Below are 9,915 nucleotides of genomic sequence, written 5' to 3'. Positions count from 1 at the left end.
CCCCCCCCCCCCCCCCCCGCCCACAGGCCCCCTCACCCACCTGCTGCACACCCAGCCTCACCTCAGTGGCCAGTGTCAGATTTTCAGACAGGAAGAACAGAAGTCCTCTCCATTCTGCCACCCAGAGATACTTTGCTGACCTAGTGTTCTCTGTTTGCAGGCCTTGATTTATTTAGAGATACTGTTGTTTCAGAATCAAACAGTCCATCGAAGTCTTGAGCATCTTTTCCAGACCTCCTGTAGCTTTTATGTTTCCCTCAAGAGATTTTTAACTCATGACCTGGCTTCCTGTCATCAGGGTGACTAGTATGCTTTTCTTTTTTTTTTTTTTTTTCTCAGTATGAGCCTTTACCCTCACACACTTCCTGGGAAGGGACCAGGCTTTTCTTTTCCCTAGAATGGTAACCGTATTAGGACAATAGGCCCTGCCGCTAATTAGGTAAGTTTTGGTCGCTGGCGCCCTACTCTTAGGGCCCCGGGAACAGAGATCACTGGCTGTCAGCGAGAGAAGCATAGCCTGAAAGGGCCTAAAGGCCAGTGGCACAGGGTTTGTTGGGAGGGAGGAGGGGGATCTCGTTTCAGCCGTCACAGAAGGATAGTCCCATCACTGACTTCATGACTAGAAGATCTCCTTATACCAGAGGCTCTCATGTGGGTTTCGGGATGGCTGTCTGCCCCTCACGCCCCCCGTGCTACCTGGGGGCCAGGAATGGTCCCCGGGAGACCAGGTCTGTTCCGTCTCCACTTGAGAACCAGCCCTGGACTTCACACTTCCCTCTCTGGATGCACATGCCTGCTTTGCTTGTTTGTGGACATTTGATATTCCTTCCTAAATGTACTTAAAAATATCACGTACATGGTGGGGAGAGGGAATGGAAGCTCTCAGCATCGTGCGGGGGGACTCGTTCTGGGGCAAAGGCCAAATCATGAAGGTTCAGGGATATACTGCTTCATTCCACTAGGGTAAGGTGGGTTTTGTTGTAATACTTAAGTAGATTGACTGGAAGCTGGTGTTTCCTGTCGCCGAGCAGGTATGCAAACAGGGACTCCCTGGCTGGGGAGGCCCCAGCTGGGCGAGCCCCTCTGCTTCCACTCTGTCCGGGGTGTGGGGGGGTGCTTACAGACCTGCTTCAGGGAGTAGCCTCTGCATGATGGAGCCTGGCTCCCTGGGCAGCAGTCCTTTCCCCTGGGTAGTGTGGCTTCTCTTGGTCTTCTGTGGTCCTTTGAGGCTCGTGTTCCTGGGTTTCTGCCTTTTCTGTTGCTTCTTGGGGCTTCCTCTGGTTTCAGTGGACACAGAGGCCTAGAGGCGCCCTCTCCTTACTTCTACCTCTTCTCCTCCCACCTTCCTCACCCCAGTCCATATAGACTCCGTGGTTTGCCTTGACTATTAAATCAGTCACATAGATCTTCAGTCCGCTAAACACATTGTGACAAAGAAAGGTTCCCACCTGTAAAAAAGCCTACTTTCTCCTACTAGACGGGGCAACCAAATAGGGGTTTTGAGCTGCTGGGGTCCTGTTTTATACTGTAACCATCTAGAAATTATTTTGAAACATCCCATTTTTTAAATGCAGATTCTCATTCTGCTTATTTTTATCGCCACAGACTTGTCACTACAGTCTCGTACCCAAGAGAAGTAGGGGAATTTAGCAGCAGAAAGCTTCTTCTGCTCTTGGAACCTCTAAGAATTACCTGTCCCCACAAGCCTGCTTCCGCCCTGTTCCGCAAGGCAGAATAGATATCCTAAGGGAAAATCGATTTAGCTACAGCCTGCCATAAAGAAAACAAATTCCTCCTCACCCCCAGGACAACCCACTTTACCAAATGATGCTGGGAAGGACAAACATTGGTGATCAAAGTTGAGCATGTGGGCTTAATGACAGGATCTGAGGCCACCCATGTAGAGCTCCGAGTAACATACAGAGTCACTTACAGAAGCCAGATTCAGAATGGTGTCCACTTCCCTGTAGCCAAAGGGTCTCATTCGCTGTGTTTGGTCTAGAAAAGAGCCTCAGCTCCTCCTTCATGCCGTCGGTCTCCTCGCTGGCCTCCGTGCCCATTAGGCACCATTAGATTGAAGAGGTCTGAAACTAGTGCCCGCCTAGGCAGGGCGCATAGACCACACCAGAGCGATGCAGAGAGCATTAGCGGGGCCCCTGCGCGAGGATAAGAGGTCAAAAACGAAGCTCCCCATGCACATGTTTGGCTGGACTTTTCTTCTGGGACTCCTCCTTCCTTTCCTTCACCACCACCACAGACACCTCTTCCCTGTGACCTAACCTAAATCCTAATCTAACTAGTCTGTTTACCAAGTGTCCTTTCAGCCTGCCCTCTCTTCCTTCCAGGTCACTGTTACCTCTTTGGGGATGTGGCGGAAGCCAGGATGGTCTTGCTACCTCTGGTCTCACCACTGTCTGGTATATCTTCCACATCTCTGCCGTAATTATTGTCACAAAGTATGATCTGATGACAAGTCTGGTGCTTATTAATAATGAGTTCCTGTTGCCCAGTGCCTTGGTATCAGTCCTGGGTTTTCCTTGCTTCTTGTGGTTTGGCTCTTCTCCATTTTCTTGATAGATTCCTATGCTTATGTCCTTCCCAGTGTTTCTTCCCATTCTTGTGGAGACAGTGTTTTGTTGGCATTCTCTCCTTCCTTCTACCTCTTCTCTTTCCACCTCCTTCACTCCACACTAACACGTAAACTCAGAGTTAGTGCTAGCCTTGACTAAATAGATTGGTCAATCTACTTAAGTATTAGAACAAAACCCACCTTACCCTAGTGGAATGAAGCAGTATATCCCTGAACCTTCATGATTTGGCCTTTGCCTCCCTTTATGGCCTGTTTGTCCACAGTGCTCCCATATTTGCATCAGATTCCAGTCATACTGAACTACTTATTTTCAAGTGTCCTAGGCTGATTCATTCCCTTGGCCTGAAATAGACCACCTCCCCACTTAAGCACTTGGTAAACTTTCAGGCTCAGCTTTAACTTTGGTTTCCCCATGAAACCTCTCTTGATCTTTCAGTCAAGAGATGATCATGACTTAGACAGCTGTGTTCTTTATTCACCTTGAATTCTGATAATTATTTTCACTTTTTATCAGGCATAAATCTTTGTAGAGTGTTAATCCCTAAGGAAGAACATCTTTGAATGTCTGTCCATGACTCCAGTCTTGTATATTGTCTCTCTCACTCTCACAAGGCATTATTTGGTTTTGCCTTTCTAATATTTTGCCGATGTGGTTGGTTTAAAAATTGAATTTCATTCCAGTGTGTTTTTGTGGGTGGGTGGATGGCTGTTAAAAAATAAAACAGAAAATGTCAGATGTGGTAAGTATGTGACAAAAGGAAAAAAAAAAAAAAAGGCAGTCCCATGGAGTAGAAGAGTATAAGGAAATTGTTTTAATGATGGACCAAGAAATCTCACCTGGATAAAATTGTGCATATTTTCATTTGTATATTAGTTATCTGAGCTCCCCCTTCTGTGAAATGTTTTTTTATTTTTTATTCTTGCCTGAAGTTTTAAAGTTTGGTTTTAAACATTAAGCCTGTAATCTGTCTAGAATTTTTAATATGGTGCATGATGGGAATCCAATTTCCTTATTTTCCACATGGATAAGCAATTATTAAGTAGTCTATTCTCTCCCCAGTGATTGCTGTCCAAACCCTGTCATATATTGTTTCCATACAAGGGTGGGTTTGTTTCTTGGCTATTCATTCTACTCGATTGGTCCACTTGTCTAATCCTGTGCCTTAGTATGTCATACTGCATTAATTATGGTAGCTTTAAAAACAAAAACCTTATCCATTATCTCTTACCTTTTTCTTTGGGAGATACCATGGTCTGTTTGTATGATGATGAGTATGATCCAGTAGGCTAGGAAGTTCTTGGCTCTTCTTGGACTTTTCCTTTTCCATAAAAAATTTAGAATGATCAGGGTTCTAATGAAGAACCTGTTGAATTTTTGCTAGCACTTCACTGAATTAGTATATAAATAATATATATATATATATTTTTAAATATATATATTTATAATTTCTGTTTGCTGGCATTTAGAAATACAGTTGATTTTGTATTTTGATTTTTATAACTAAGTATCTTGCCGAACTTTCTATTATTCTGTGTGCGGATTCTTTGGAGTTCTGTGTAGACAGTCATCTATAAATAAAGATCTATTCCTTTCCAATTTTATATCTTTCATCTCTTTATAGCTTTACTGTAGGTCCATTCTAGTACAAATGTTTAACAAGGTGCAGTATTTAATAGGTACCTTTATCATATGATGAAGATAGTCAGCTGTTTCATTACCTTAAAAATAATCTCATCTTTTCTGTTTTTTGTCTAACTGCATTTTTTGACCATTTAAGCTTTGAATGATTTTATTATTAGTCTCTGGGTTATATTAGCTGGTTTATAAAGGGTTGCTTCATGGTGTTAATCACTAGTGAACATCAGGAGGAGCAAACACATAAAATTAGCAGGTGCCCTCAAAAGAAGCCACATTGGCAAACATAAAGTTGCCTAAGAATCATCAGATGAGTTTCCGTAGATTCTCAGATGCTCCCCCAGCAAGTGTGACTCAAATCCCTGCCCCTGGGTCTTGCCCTTGCTACTGCCTTTTCTGTTGTTTTCTTGAAAATATCTCTGTGTGTGTATGTATGTGTTTTATAGTTCTTTTAGGGATCTCTCTCTTTCGTATTTATAGTTGTTTATTTATAGGAGTTTTCTTTTCCCCATAGAGTCGTCATCATCTTTATCCTAACTGCTTTTTTCTATTTATTGTGTGTCAGTTTTTCTTATTAGATGCTTTCTTCTGATTTCTGGTGATCCTCAGCTGTCTGCTGATTTATGAGTGGAGCCATTAAAAGGCTGATGGAAGCTTTGTATACTTAAATAGGGCTTGTTGTGGGTTAATGCAGGTAAACCTGGGGACTGCCATTTGTCTTTGTAATCAGTTTTCTCTTGGGCTGCTCAGCTTTCCCAGAGAAGACTCCTTCAGTCTCCTGGAGGGGATGGGCCTGATCGCCAGTGTTCCGATAGCCAGACAGGGCAAGTGTGCAGACTTCCACTGAAGTCCCTTGTTTCAGCAGAGTGCACCACCCTCAGACCCTCTACCAGGAGGGGGTCAGAGGGCTGCATGCTTCACCAGCAGACATTCCCACTCTTTCTGTTCTTATACCCACTCTCACCTCCTCTCCAGAGTTACCTAGTGCCCACATTTCTGAGTCTCTTGATGGGTTCCGCAGGGTAAATCAGGTTGCCCCATAGCTTTTCATTACTGGCTTAGGTTTGAGCTTTCTGAGGAGAGCAAAGCCAGTTATTGCTTGTTTCCCTGCTTTCCAGCTCCCAGCATTTTGTTGCAGTTTTCTCCTCTTCTGTTATCTTTGGCAGTGTTTTTGAAAAATCTCATTAATAGTGCTTTAGTAGAGTTCAGGAGAGACTGGAGCCACACACTTAATTCAATTTGCCATCTTTAACTAGATCTTACTCAACTATCTGCAAATAGAAAGTTCGCACCCTGTCCTTACTGACATTTTCTGTCTAGTGCATAGATTTGATGTTCTAAAACTGTGGTGTAATCAACCAGAGAGCTTTCTCATTACTTTGCTCTCTGAATATTAGATACATAAGTCACTTTGGCTTTCTTGTTTATTTTAGGCCTTGTTTCCAAGAAAATAAGCTTAGTCACTGAGTTAACAAAGTTAAGTCTCTCAAGGTAACGGTTTAAAAGTCAGCAGGCAGCAAACCTGATTGTTCAGCAGGTGGTGGGGCGACTGCTCCAGGTGGCGGGTGGCGACCCCCCAGGGCAAAACACAGGGGCAGTCGGTGCTTCCCGCCACAGAGAACACATGGTCTCAGATGCCTTAAGGTGGAGATGTCTAATAGGCTGTTGAATAAGTAGTTCTGGAGGGAACACAGAACTTTTTGTGGAGGTAGATTTTCACCAAACCAGTTTTGCTCTTTCTAATTTAGCAATGGTTTTCAGTGAGCTACTTCTATCTCCACCACAACCTCCTTAGCCCAAGCCCCCCCGGGTTTCAGCTACACTTTCTAATTGCTTCCTCCCAGGTTCACCATCTCCCCAAGCAGACAAAGAGCTCATTCCTCTGCCTGGGAGTGATGGCGAGAAGGAAGAGTTGGCCAGGTGGGCAGGAGTGGCAGGACATTCTAGGAAGGGGCATCGTGTGGAAAACACAGAGGCGTGACAGAACGTGGCACAGTAAGGAAAGAGCAAGTGGGTTGACCTGCATCTTGGCTGCCTTTGAGCCTTTGTAGGAAAGAGGTGTGCAGACACGGCAGGGCGTCACGCCTTGTGGATCCAGCTTGAGTTCATCCCAGGTGCTGTCAGCTCATGTGTTAGTGGATTTCAGTGACGACATCTTAGTACTGTATTGAGGATAAATACATGCAGACATTTTTCATATAAAAGATTTTCCAAGGTGCTGACAAATGAGCCCCTATGATTTTGAGGGTAGTCTGCCCTTTAGGCAGAAGGCAGGCCTGTCTTACATGATAGTTATCATCTGTAGTCATAATTTTTAATCTATTTTTTAAAGTTTTAAATTTTTTATGTGATCTCTGTGCCCACCACGGGGCTCATACTCAAGACCCTGAGATCAACAGTCGCATGCTATACTGACATGAGCTGGCCAGGTGCCTCCCCCACAGTCATATTTGAAATGAAATTTGTACAAGTTGTTTACTGCTTGAATTTCAGAAGGACATAATTATAGAATCTTTTTTGGTTTTTCTTTAACCTGATAAAATGCAGTGATTAAGACACAAAATATATGGCCCGTGGATTAGGAAATCTCAATGACTTGGTGAACACACTGAGTTAAGAGCACCTAGAGGGTTTGTTTGTTTGTTTTTTTCTGTTTTCATCTAAGTCAGTGGCCTTTAACCTGTTTGAATCTTGGAATCCTTAGCAAACCTGAAGAAAGCTTTGGTCCCTCTCCTCATAAGAACTCCAATATACATGCCTCCTGATCTTGCACAGAATTTCAGAGAATTCACAGCCACTTACAAACCCCTGCTCTAAGTTAAGAGTGAAAACCTAGCCACGGCCATCTGGTAAGGTACTTATCAAGGCCTCACATCTGTTATCCTCAACCAAGTTAGTCCTGCCCCGTGAGCACCTGTTTTGCTGATTAGACATACACTGAGCCCCAACTTGTCTGCCATACTCGCTCAGATACAATACCTACCAGATTTTATGGTGCTTGTGTGTGGTAAGAAGTAACTATCTAGGGGTTCTGAGAATCATTTTATCTTGCTGATGTTTCTGGATAGTTTTTCTGTTGATATTAGAAACTTGCTACCAAAGTCCTTCAAAGAACTGATACTAAGAGAAGCACCCTCTCTAGAGGGCTCCTAGAGCCAAATAAGCCATGAACTTCCACCTACCCTGCTCCATGATTGGCTGTTTCATATTTTGTGAGTATAAGAAGGAAACAGAAACTGGTTAAACTGGTTTTTAACACATTTCTATAAAAACATTTATATAAAATTTATATAAATTTTTTAACACATTTATATAAAGACAATCCCAAGTTATGGGAGTCTGAGACACAGGAAAATGTTTGGAGCAGAACCTTCTTATCCACAAAGAATGGTGATGAATGGAGTCAAAAAAAGAGCTTAGAGTACCCATGTTAGAGGATTAAAAATGGAAATTCAGTTTCCTCTCAGAAATGGGCCTTGCATTGTGTCACTCGGCACAATGGAAATAGAAGCCAGAAGTCATAGTTTATTTTGAGAATGTTGTAGAACATTTGTCGTCCCCCATTAGCTGATTGTGTTACGCAGCACTGGGGACATCCTAGAACTACACTTGTGCTCTGACCTCTACCATCGTATACCACCCGCTCTCAGGGAACACAGTCTTTCCTAGCTGTTGCCATATATATATGTTCTTATTCCAATCTGATCCTCACTCATCCCCAAAATAATCAGCATGAACAGAATGAAGCAGATGGCACAAGCCTTCTTTGGCATACTGGCAGATCTGTATCACTCACTCAGTATTTTTAGAATCAAGAGGATTGAAAATTATGTCCTGAGATGTTTTGGGGGAAGACTTACTATCTCTCCAGGGTGACAGGTGTTGAAAAATTACCATATTTAAGACTCAAATGCAATCTGTATGTCAAGTCACAGAATAGACTGACTATCATCAGGACCATCCCTTTGTCAGTTGTCTGTTAGGATTGTTGGTGGTTTGCCAGATAATAGAAAGTTAATCACAAGTCTGTTTTAAGGATGTGGCCAGAAAGCGCATCAGGTTTCAACCAAAGATTGGAATCAGCGGCAGCCAGCCAGCCAGTACTGGTCATGTACGTGGTGATGGGGGACGTTGTATTATCCACACGGTTTATTTTTTTAAAAATAGCTGAGCTTTGATCCTCAGCCACAATGAATTTATAGTCTGTTGAGAAAGACTATTTTTATAGGAGTTTGTGATAATATCATGAAAACAGTGTAAATATTTATATTTGAAGGTCCACATTAATGAAATACACAGTTATGGTGAATGAAACATTAAAACCATTTGTGAATTTGAATTCATCATTAAAAAAGGCTTCCTGAAGAAATTAAAGAGTGTTCATTATCACACAATTAATTCAGTTCAACATTTAAGGATCAACTTTGCACTTAGTACTGGCCTAGGTGTATTTAACACACAGACCTAAAACACACACAGTCTTGGGAAAAGACATTCATGAAATAAGTATGTATAAAAATGTTTAAGTGACATTTGTTCTTTGAAAGTTCCACGGGGGAACACAGGTAGGATATGTGTGTCACGTTTAATAAAATGTGCCATGTCTAAAAATCCCTGATTATATAACCACCATCTTTGAAGGGCCAAGCCAAGGAAAATGTAGGTAATGATGTCCATGACTGTCGGACTTTGGAATCTAGGGAAGTGGCTGGAAAGTGGATCTGGGAAAATTTTATTTAGTGCTGAAGGGCAGGTACTTTTTTTTAAAGTCTAAATTGAATAGATCTTACTTTTCCTTTGTATTCTTGGTGTGTTGGTAAGCTGTCAGCCAAAGTTGGTACCTGTTGAGAAACAGAGTACGAATTTTTACCTGCAATGTCATAGGTCTTTTTTGCATGTGTGAGCATGTGTGTGCCTCCCACTGTGAGTAACGGATGGTGGGTTATGCAGAGGGAGGGAACGTGTGTTTTTCTCTCGTATCCATAGCGGAGCCGCTTGAACCCTGGGCCACTTGTGCAGCTGATGGCTTCTACTTTTAATCCCAGTGTTTCATAAACAACCTATATTTGTGTGGTGTGTTTTTAGATTCCCGCGTATTTCAGATCCCTGTTGTTCCCGTTGGTTGTCCCCAACAGCCCATTATATGCATCAGGTGGTGTCACAAATGAGGAAACACACTCAAGATGTAGTGAACAAATGGGCAGGCTAGAATCTGAACTGGGGAGTCTTTCCAGGGTATTCACAGAACAAGAGACTCGTTCTACATACACCCTCCCACGCTTCAGGGAAACACCTGAGGGTGAATCAGCAGCACAGTTGGGCCTGAAGGAAAGGGAAGCAGAACCTTGAGCGTGAAATGGAGCTGTGCTACCTAGTACAGCAACCACCAGCCACATGGGGCTATTTTAACAAGATTTCAATTTCTCGGTGTCACATTTTGAGTGTTTAGTAGCCCTCATGTATGTGGCATTTCCGTCATCACAAAGTTCTCTGGGACATACTGGTCATCTCTCATAAAGCAAGAGCGGGGAGAATGAATTTAGTGAGCAAAGCTGAAAGAAGCGTCTCTGCAGAGGATTGGTGGAAGGGAGAGAAAATCCCCCCCCACCAAGCCAGCTCTTCTCCTGAGGGACTGGTGCTATTTTGAGTTCCGCTGTAATGAGAACAAGGAAAAGATGAACTTCAAACT

The 9,915-nt window shown here is 43.0% G+C and overlaps 1 protein-coding gene across 18 annotated transcripts in view; it reads left to right on the top strand.

Annotated features, from left to right (window-relative positions):
- PLAGL1 (PLAG1 like zinc finger 1) overlaps positions 1–9,915 on the top strand; it is a 110,219-nt gene that overhangs the window by 91,080 nt on the left and 9,224 nt on the right. The window contains exon 1 of one of the 18 annotated variants that reach the window (XM_081827447.1): positions 123–1,031. The exons of the other annotated variants lie outside the window; for them this stretch is intronic. The gene's annotated coding sequence lies outside the window, so the exon portion shown is untranslated. Of the gene's footprint in view, positions 1–122; positions 1,032–9,915 lie in introns of those variants that run through there. 18 annotated transcript variants of the gene reach the window in all.

This window comes from Leptonychotes weddellii, chromosome 8 (assembly GCF_054177405.1).
Source record: "Leptonychotes weddellii isolate Sample4059 chromosome 8, ASM5417740v2, whole genome shotgun sequence".
Taxonomy (NCBI): Eukaryota; Metazoa; Chordata; class Mammalia; order Carnivora; family Phocidae; genus Leptonychotes; species Leptonychotes weddellii.
Note: the sequence above shows the minus strand (reverse complement) of the source record. Positions and strands in the feature narration are given on the sequence as shown.